Raw genomic sequence first — 11190 nt, forward strand, 5'->3', positions numbered from 1 at the left:
TGTCAACCTGGACCCTATTTTTCTATGTTTTTGTGTCTAAGCAACTGATAGCGACAAGAGCGACAATCTCTGAAACTGGTCCAGTATTAAGCGAGACGAAACAAGCTGCAATGTAACATTAACGGGCAATTGTGCACCGTCAACTACCGTCCACTTTTTGCCGCTGACAGGCTCAGATTATTATTCTAAGAGTCTGACAACATTATGAAAGGATCCCTACAGAGATAGACCTTTTAGTTAAAGACTAAGATCCTTTTAGTTTAACATGAAACAGCCCCGAAATCACCATCACCAAACTACACCAGACTCCATGTAAATAATCAGGACTTTTATCATCGTAAAACACACTTCATTCAAAGTGGACAGAAACTAAATAAAACTATCAAAAGCCGTCTTGGTTCATCTTTCCACTGTTCCAACAATCACCACTCTGGTTTGGTTGAAATAAACCCTAAATTCACCCATTTACATGTGGAAATATGCTGCCTCTATACACGCTAAAAGTCCTGATTATTTCCATGGAGTCTGGTGGGTTTGGTGACGGTGATTTTAGGGCTGTTTCATGTCAAACTAAAAGGATCTTACTCTTTAACAAAAAGGTCTATCTCTGTAGGGATCCTTTCCATAATGTTGTCAGACACTTAGAATAATAATCTGAGTCTGTCAGCGGCAAAAAAGGAACTAAAGTGGACCTTTACATTGCAGCCCGGTTCACGGCTGCCGGTTACAGCATTCTCGCTCAATACTGGACCAATTTCAAAGATATTTGTTCACATTAATCACACAAATGCACAGGAAAGTTGGCTCCAGGTTAAAAAATACAGAAATGACCCTTGAACTGAGAGTGTTAACCGGGTTGTTGCTCTACCCACAATGTGTCATATCACATTATTACTTTCAGATGAGAAGAGCACCGAGCCGGCCTGCCGGCCCATTGGCTCGGCAGTAATCATCTCTACCTGACTCAACACATTCCTCTTGCTACACGAAACCTGGTTAGTCAGCTGAAGTTATGAAATGACGCCCTGAAGGTCTGACCTGATGCTGGCCGTGGCTTTCAGAGTTCATGAGCTGCGAATACAAACACCAGGTCTGCAAAAGTCACATCACATCACTGTAAACACTCATAAAGAACATCCACTATCCTCAGGCTCTGTGTAAAAACTACACATAATTACTTATATTGTGTCTGTTCTTGCACAGAGCAGACAGCCAGATTCATTCTTCGTTGTTCTTTCTCTGCTTATGTGTTTATCATGGCGGGAGCATGCCTATGTTCCTACAGCCCTATGTTCCCACAGCCCTATGTTCCCACAGCCCTATGGTCCCACAGCCCTATGTTCCCTCAGCTCTATGTTCCCTCAGCCCTATGTTCCCACAGCCCTATGTTCCCTCAGCCCTATGTTCCCACAGCTCTATGTTCCCTCAGCCCTATGTTCCCACAGCCCTATGTTCCCTCAGCCCTATGTTCCCACAGCTCTATGTTCCCTCAGCCCTATGTTCCCACAGCCCTATGTTCCCACAGCCCAATGGTCCCACATTTTCTAAGATTTCTTTCTCCAAAATTAGGCCCTATGTTCCCACATTTACTTTTTCATGAATTTGTATCAGATTGTATCCCCCTTTCTCCCAATTTGCTAGCCAATTACACCCAACCTAGTATCCAGTAGCAATGGACTACAGATGGAATGTAACCCTAACCCAAACATAGGGCCTAATGTTAAGAAATATCTTAGAAATGTGGGAACATTGGGCTGTGGGAACATAGGGCTGTGGGAACATAGGGCTGTGGGAACATAGGGCTGTGGGAACATAGGGCTGTGGGAACATAGGGCTGTGGGAATATAGGACTGTGGGAACATAGGGCTGACCCCATCATGGCTATCTGTGGAGGATAAATTAAAAAATGTTGCGAGTCAAGAAAGCCTTTAGTTTGTCATAAAACTGTTGAACTATCAGACAAAAAAATACGTAATTAGAAAGACTACACTAAAGTGTCTTAGTGACGTCTGTCTGAAGCTACGACGTCTGTGTGTTTGGTACCGGGGTATAACGTTACTCACACGAGCAACGGACAATCTTGCTTTTCTTTCACTTCTCGGCTGATAAAACTTCGCTGGATAAAACCAAGGGGGTCAGCGAGCATCCGGAAAGCGTAGCTTCAATGGGGAGATTCTGAGGCTAACAAACCATCACCTCCCGTTAGCATCCCGTTAGCATCCCATTGACTGCCATTCATTTTGGCGTCACTTTGACAGAGAATAACTTTACATCTGAAGCGTTTAAAGACTCTATTTGTCCGTTGTTTATTTCTAAAGAAACACGACAATGTATAAAAGGCTCCATTACCTTGTAGCTCACGTTATGGCTCCGTAGCAGACGTTGTTATAACAATAGGCTAACGATTGGGTCATAACCACGAGACTTCCTGTCTCATAGTAGAGGAGTTACCGTATAGTACAGGAGAAGCTCTCAGGCAGTTTGGACTTCCATCAGCTGTTTAAGTGTAATGACTAATGTTAACTATCATTTTAGTGATCAATAATGAGCCTGTGTCTATGTTATCTCCTTACATATACCTACGCTCTCCGTCTCTGCTAGATTGGGAATGATTGAGATTTCTCTTGGCACAGCTACCAGAAGACTTCCAACTTTCAGACAGGTTGCTCACGTCACATCTACGTCTTCAAGTTCAGTTGGAGGCTGCTCAGTAACGCTCAGCCATCACCGGGAAAGTGACTTCACTGGTCTCCGTAGAAATATATGGCGTCGCTGTGTCCATTCTTTTACCGTCTATGGATCAAACACATCAGGTAAGATAACGTTACGTTATGTGTTGTGGAACAGAGCTAGGCTAGCTGGCTAGGTGACGTGTATTGTGCAAGACGAGAAATGTAGCTCCTTTCATACAATCAAACGCAGCTCAAAGTGCTTTTCAGAGTGGTATTAAAACAAAATACAATAATCAACATACCTGGAAATGACAACATACATAAGATAAGTTCATAAGAAGAGAATGAAAAATCCCTCAATAAAAACTCACAAAGTGACAGAATGAAGTCGGGATGAATATATTCCAACCTAACGAGGTCATTAAATTGTTACTTTGGGATAATAATGTCCTGTTCTGTAGTCATGGTCCTTATTTATATATTTATACTGTCCAACCAGTAGAACATGTCCTGTTCTGTAGACATGGTCCTTATTTATATATTTATATTGTCCAACCAGTAGAACATGTCCTGTTCTGTAGACATGGTCCTTATTTATATATGTTATACTGTCCAACCAGTAGAACATGTCCTGTTCTGTAGACATGGTCCTTATTTATATATTTATACTGTCCAACCAGTAGAACGTGTCCTGTTCCGTAGTCATGGTCCTTATTTATATATATTTATACTGTCCAACCAGTAGAACGTGTCCTGTTCCGTAGTCATGGTCCTTATTTATATATTTATACTGTCCAACCAGTAGAACATGTCCTGTTCTGTAGACATGGTCCTTATTTATATATATTTATACTGTCCAACCAGTAGAACATGTCCTGTTCTGTAGACATGGTCCTTATTTATATATTTTTATACTGTACAAAGTGACAGAATGAAGTCGGGATGAATATATTCCAACCTAACGAGGTCATTAAATTGTTACTTTGGGATAATAATCGTCATGTTTTGTCGTCTTGAATAATTAAGTCATTCTAATAAAAGTGTCTAGGTAATTAACCACGCTTTCCTTTCATGTCTCACCGACATTTATGTTATTTTCCTCCTTGAGTCGAAGCGGTGCCTTGCTCGAGGGCACTTCTGCTGGTTTGAACCTGCTGTTGAGGATCCAGCTGTGCCTGCATGCATCCAGCTGTGAAGAGTCACATGAGAAATGTAGTTCACTGAGCGGTTTCACAAAAAAACTAAGTGGTACTACAGCCTGTTCTCATGAACCACACGTTTCGAGAAGGTAGGAGAAGATGAGCACTGTAATTCGTATGACTTCCACGTTTTTGTTGCTGTATGCGCCACATTGACTGCTGCTGTATAAGAACACTGCGGGCAACGTAGAGAGGATCTCTAGGGGGGGATGAATGGATGAATAGGCGTTAAAACTCAGGACTTTGGAGCCAGGGAGAGGAGTTTGCTTCCTGGGGAAAACAAAAGACTGTCACCCAGTCCAGTCCAGTAATTATGCGGTCTTAATTGTTTAAGCTATTATTATCTGGAGATATCGAGCTTCGTGGTCTCTGTGAGTCTGTTTCATGCTGTCATTAGAGAGAAAGACAGAGAGACAGAGAATACATTACCCCGCTCATTAGCTCTGCGTTATGACAACTGTTTATCTGTAGATAATGAGAGGGAGCTGGTGAAACTGTAATCATGTTTGATTTCATTTTAATTGTTATGACCTTGTATGCATAGTTACTCGGTTTTCTTTTGGTATGCCAGCAGCGTGATAACAAGACTGAGAGGAGAATTCACGAAAGGATTGTGCAGCTTTGTAATACGACCAACAGGAGCCTTTTTCCGTCCTCATATCTAAACCAGAGAAGGTAACGGTAAACACATTGTTAAAGTAAAAATTCTGCGCAAAATGAACCTAGGGGTTAATAACACGTTTGTACTGAGTCGACCGGTCTCTGGGATCTGTTTCCATGCTAACTGAATGTGATTACAGCTCTAATACACATGCACTCCTTTCTGTTTGTTTTCCATTTACACAGTCAGGGCTGTGTATTACTCTGACTGTGTAGTACTTTTTCAGCGCGCACAGAAAATAGAGAGCTAGGTGACCGTGACGAGATATTCGCTGAATTGGACCAGTTTGAAGTGTATTGGATTAACATCACCTACTATAGCTTTACGTTCTGCAGGTTTCATCAACCAAACATTAAACCTTTAGTTACCTCAAATAAATAACAAAATGATGGAAATGATTAATAATAATTGTATTTGTATAGCTCTTTTCTAGGGGTGCATGATATATCGACTCGACTTAGTTCATTTTGTGGAGCGCTGCGTCCCGTCTGTTGGCTGTGTGGCTTAGCTGTGTTTGATTTAGAGCTTGAGATGCTGTGATGATCATGTTTCATTGGGCAGTTAACGTGCCACGTGCACGTTAGTGCACGTCAGCGCACGGGTCCACTACGTGACAAACCCTAATGGAGCGTACCACGTGTGTTCATATTTCATCAGAGTGACAGTGTGAGTGAAGAAATAGATAGAGACGACTAAACAGAACCAATCAGAGAAGAGAAAGAAAAGGTGTGTCCCATTTTCTTTATTTATATATTTGTACTGTCCAACCAGTAGAACATGTCCTGTTCTGTAGTCATGGTCCTTATTTATATATGTTATAATGTCCAACCAGTAGAACATGTCCTGTTCTGTAGACATGGTCCTTATTTATATATTTATATTGTCCAACCAGTAGAACATGTCCTGTCCTGTAGACATGGTCCTTATTTATATATGTTATACTGTCCAACCAGTAGAACATGTCCTGTTCTGTAGACATGGTCCTTATTTATATATTTTTATACTGTACAAAGTGACAGAATGAAGTCGGGATGAATATATTCCAACCTAACAAGGTCATTAAATTGTTACTTTGGGATAATAATCGTCATGTTTTGTCGTCTTGAATAATTAAGTCATTCTAATAAAAGTGTCTAGGTAATTAACCACGCTTTCCTTTCATGTCTCACCGACATTTATGTTATTTTCCTCCTTGAGTCGAAGCGGTGCCTTGCTCGAGGGCACTTCTGCTGGTTTGAACCTGCTGTTGAGGATCCAGCTGTGCCTGCATGCATCCAGCGGTGAAGACCACCGCATGACTTTGCCTCGGGCCTCCGCCGCCTGTTGCTCTCATTAAGTCCCAAGCGACACGGAAAACAGAGTTAATCCGGTCATTGTACCGTTGAAGCGATCCATCACTGGAGGGCACTCGTCACCTTACTCGCTGAGTGATACATTATTGGGAAAATGAATTCATGACTCAGCGTTAATCTCAGAGCTGTTCTGGGGAGATAAATGTCACCCGGCTCTCCGTCATCGGCTCATAACACACAAAGTGAAACCCGTCCAGAGAAGCAGATCCATCCAGTCTCACAGAAGCATCAACACAACGTCCAAAGTGTCACAATCAGCATTGAAAAAAAGCAGCGAAATATAGGCAGAAAGCGTTGACGTGTCATAACGATGAGCGTCAAAAAAGAGTCGTAAGAAACGTAAGGAGAAAACATCACATAAGTGGAAAGCTTGAATAAAAAAAGCTTTAAAAAAGTGTCAAAGAAAAGTAACAAAAGTAGTCTAAAGCTTAAACATCAGCAGTAAGAAAAGAGTTCAAACTGAATACATTTACTGTATGCTGGGTGTGTGTGTGTGTGTGTGTGTGTGTGTGTGTGTGTGTGTGTGTGTGTGTGTGTGTGTGTGTGTGTGTGTCTGTGTGTGTGTGTGTGTGTGTGTGTCTGTGTGTGTGTGTGTGTGTGTGTGTGTGTGTCTGTGTGTGTGTGTGTGTGTGTGTGTGTGTCTGTGTGTGTGTGTGTGTGTGTGTGTGTGTGTGTGTCTGTCTGTGGGTATGTGTCTGTGTGTGTGTGTGCGTGTGTGTGTGTGTGATATAATTGGCGGCTGTACTTTCAGACTGTTAAATCTGAATACATTTACTGTATGCTTAAAGCACCTCTTTAAAACCACCTGTGTGTGTGTGTGTGTATGTGTGCATGTGTATGTGTGCATGTGTGTGTGTGTGTGTGTGTGTGTGTGTGTGTGTGATATAACTGGCGGCTGTATTTTCAGACCGTTTGATCTGAATACATTTACGCTAGAGCACCTATTTAAACCCACTGAACTGAGTGAGTGAGTGTCTGCGTGTCTCTATCTGTGTGTGTCTGTGTGTGTGTGTGTGTGTGTGTGTGTGTGTGTGTGTGTGTCTGTGTGTGTGTGTGTGTGTGTGTGTGTGTGTGTGTGATATATTTGGCGGCTGTTTGATCTGAATACATTTATGCTGAAAGCACCTCTTTAAACCCACTGCAGTGAGTGAGTGAGTGAGTGAGTGTGTGTGTGTGTGTGTGTGTGTGTGTGTGTGTGTGTGTGTGTGTGTGTGTGTGTTCACAGGCTACTAGTTTCCTTGTTTCTGGGCTGTTTATGTGCTGAAAGCTCCTCTGCCGGCTCGTAAGGGAGGAGCAAAGTCCACCTCAGTGTTTATAGGCTGCCCCGCTGTTCCATAACCAGCTGCTCTCTCTGTCCTCTACTCCTGGTGTGTCTCGTTCATGTGAAGCCCTTGGCGACGCTGACATGTGCTAAACATTAAACATTGTTCCTGCCGCTTCCTTTTCTACTTATTAACCCAAATACTTCCCCAGTTATCTTATCTTGTCGTGTCTTATATGTGATGAAAGGTTCAATTCTAGCAGAAGAGTCAAACAGTCACACAGTTATTATATCTCTGTTATATATCTATTTATTTCAGCAGATCTGGAGAAAAGCAGCCGATTCATTTGCACTTCTACCATCGAGCTTCGACACTTGTAGTTTGTACAGCAGCATTTTACTCTAGTTTAGATGTGTTTATCTAAGATAAAGTAGAAATAAAAAATATCATTTCTTTTGGAGAACCAAACATTACTGTGAGAACATCTAACAATTCTTTATTTTGTCTTCAGCATATCTAAAGGCTCGAGTCATTTGGGTAAAAGCTAATTTAATATCCATGGTGCTGAGGCCTGATTGGCTGACAGCGAGGGCTCCTTCAAAGCCGTCAAAGTTACAGTTTTTCTCAGTCGCTTTGGCACAATCATCAAATGATGTCGTCAAACTATATTACTATTTATAGGAACTGTAGGTCCGTTGTCCACGTGACTATAGTCATTTATCATTGCTTTGGCACAAAATGGACCGAGTAACTGATTCTCCACCGGACGCGTCTGTGCTGTCTTCCGGTTTTGTTCCGTCCTCCACCGTACCACACCGGGGGGGGGCCTATTTTAATGATGTAAGCGCACGGCGTGAAGCGCCTGGTGCAGGTGTGTTTAGGGCGTGTCCATGTCCACTTTTGCTAGTTTGACGGTGGTAAAAAGGGTCCGTGTGCCGGGGTCATGGTTCAAAAGGGTTGACCTTAGTGTCTTCATTAATCAGAGGTGTGTTCTGGGCGTAACATGCAATCAACCAATCAGAGATCATCTCCCATTCCCTTTAAAAGCCAGGCGCGTTTGGACCTTGGAGCATTGCTGTTATGATGGAGGATTTGCACCGTAATATTTGTATTTGACACGCTCACACCACGCAGCCGACATGCTCACGCCACGCAGCCGACACGCTCACGCCACGCAACGCAGCCGACACGCTCACGCAACGCATATATATATATATATATATATATATATATTACATCTAAATCTAAATGTTAAATATATATCTAAATGTTAAATGTTAACACCCACTGATATTGTAAGTGCTAAATGACTGTACAAGACACTGAAGAATGTAATACAAGGTCTGTAATATGGGAGATATATGCAGTTTTATTAAATTGTATAGTATTTGAAGAAAAAACAATTAATAAACGAATGTTGAAAAAAAGGACACAAATGTTTAAAACGGTGTCAAAAAAGTGACAAAAAATTTCGAAAAGAAGTGACAAATGTCAAAACAACTAAAAAAAAAAGTCAGAAAAACTGACAAAAATGTAAAAAAAAAAGTGACAAAAGTGACATAAATGTCGAAAAAGAAGTGACAAATGTCAAAACAACTAAAAAAAAATGTCCGAAAAAGTGACAAAAATGTTAAAAAAAAGTGACAAAAGTGACATAAATGTCGAAAAAAAAGTGACAAATATAAACAAAAAATAAAAAATTTGGGAAAAAAACCCCCAAAAACTGCAAAAGACTCTGAAAAAGTAAAAAAAAAAAAACACTAAAAAAGTGACAAAAACATCGGGGAAAGCCACAAAAGTGTCGAAAAATACGACCAAAACCAGGGGCGATGCTAGGATCAGACCTTTGGGGGGCTCAGCCCCTAATGAGAATGTGACACGGATACAGTGCATGCAGAAGTGTTAATCCCCCTTCCGCTAAATCAGTAATTTCATTAGCCGATAATCTCTGAGCTAGCTACTGAACAACAACGTAAGTCACAGTCATAACAGCCAGTTTGACACAATGTTCTAATATTCAGCAATTTTTAGTTGATTATGTTTCAATCTGGGTTCTAATCTGCTCCATGAAATGACCAACGCCTTCTCTGGGGATACCAACGTTAATCTTCACAGCCGTCTCCTGCTCTCCGTCTGACAGATCAGATAGAGACTCAGCCAAAGGCGGGAGTCTGGCACGACCTCCTCTGATTGGCCAACACTACGTTTCTGTTAACCCTTTCCTTGACTGGGTTACAGGTGCATAGCATTGGCTACAGTGACACAGTCGGAGCTGGTTAATGGGGCTCGGGAAAGGGAAGTTTGGGGTCCCCTGCTGGAGCTGCTACCCCCGCGACCCGACCCCCGATAAGCGGACGAAGATGGATGGATGGACATTGTCAAAATAAATAATGTGGATGGTTCCATACAACGCTCTTCACAAGTTAAATAATGATCAGTTCACTACTTTTATCGGATTCGGGTGGTTTATTCAATTTTATTGCATTTGCAAAAACATGATAAAGGAATGCTGAAAATATTGAGAAAAATGTCTAAAATCCTTCGAAAACGTCTAAAAAAAAATTTTTAAATTTTAATTTTATGACCCAGAAAAAAAGTAGAGGGTGCTCACGTGGTAGAGCAGGCGCCCATATATAGAGGTTTACGCCTCGGCGCAGCAGCCGTGGGTTCGACTCCGCCATGCGGCCCTTTGCTGCGTGTCATTCTCCCTCTCTCCCCCCTTTAATGTCTTCAGCTGTCCTGTATATATAAATGCCCAAAAAATAATCTTTAAAAAAAAGAAAAACACAAAGTTGCGTGGTCGAGGGAAGGACAACAAAAGGGTTAACCAGCTACAGGCCACCATGAAGTGAAGGTCCTTTCAGAGGCAGTCGGCAGTTAAGTATATGGCAACTACAGTTACGTTTAGGCACCAAAACGACTACCGTATTTTCCGGACTATAAGTCGCACTTTTTTTCATACTTTGGCTGGTCCTGCGACTTATAGTCAGGTGTGACTTATATATCAAAATATATATAATGTAACATGTTTTTATGTTATTTCATGCTGAAAACATTACCGTCTACAGCCGCGAGAGGCGCTCTAGGCTTGTGAGGACTATATGCTGCTCCTAAAGACAACTGAGAAAGAAAAGAAGCTGCAGGAGACTGCAGGTAGTAAAACACGCAGCCGAAAACGGTAATCGAGCAGCAGAAGGAGAGTTTGGAGTGAGAGAGAAACTTGTGAGGGACTGGAGAAAAGGTTAGTCTTACTGCAATGAAGAAAACAAAGAAAGCTAGTCGCGCTGAAATCCAGATGGCCAGAGCTGGAGGAAGGAGTCCACAGATGGGTGCTTGAACAACGTGCTGCTGGGAGAGGCTCGTCAACAGAGCTGTTACGTTACGTTAACGTAGAGGACACCTACCGTATTCAGCCCCTTGTTCTGGGGGGCTGTTGGGTAGTTTAATAACTGTTAATGTGTTACGTTAACGTAGAGGACACCTACCGTATTCAGCCCCTTGTTCTGGGGGCTGTTGGGTAGTTTAATAACTGTTAATGTGTTACGTTAACATAGAGACACCTACCGTATTCAGCCCCTTGTTCTGGGGGCTGTTGGGTAGTTTAATAACTGTTAATGTGTTACGTTAACGTAGAGGACACCTACCGTATTCAGCCCCTTGTTCTGGGGGCTGTTGGGTAGTTTAATAACTGTTAATGTGTTACGTTAACATAGAGGACACCTACCGTATTCAGCCCCTTGTTCTGGGGGCTGTTGGGTAGTTTAATAACTTGCCTTTCCAGATTAAATGTCTGTTCTTGGTCTTGGATTTTGTGAAATACCTTTATATATGTTTTTTTCCTCTTCATGACGCATTTTTTGACTGATGCGACTTATAGTCCGGAAAATACGGTAGTTAAGTGTAGGAAAAACATGGTTTGGATTAAAACTCTCCGGAGGAACAAACACGTGTGTCCTGGGTGAAATTTCTTTCCCTGGAAGCGAACTCTGCTCCCAACATCCTGTTTAAAAGCAGACAGACCACGAGTGAAGTGGTTGTCCAATC

Source organism: Sander vitreus, chromosome 8 (assembly GCF_031162955.1).
Source record: "Sander vitreus isolate 19-12246 chromosome 8, sanVit1, whole genome shotgun sequence".
NCBI classification, from domain to species: domain Eukaryota; kingdom Metazoa; phylum Chordata; class Actinopteri; order Perciformes; family Percidae; genus Sander; species Sander vitreus.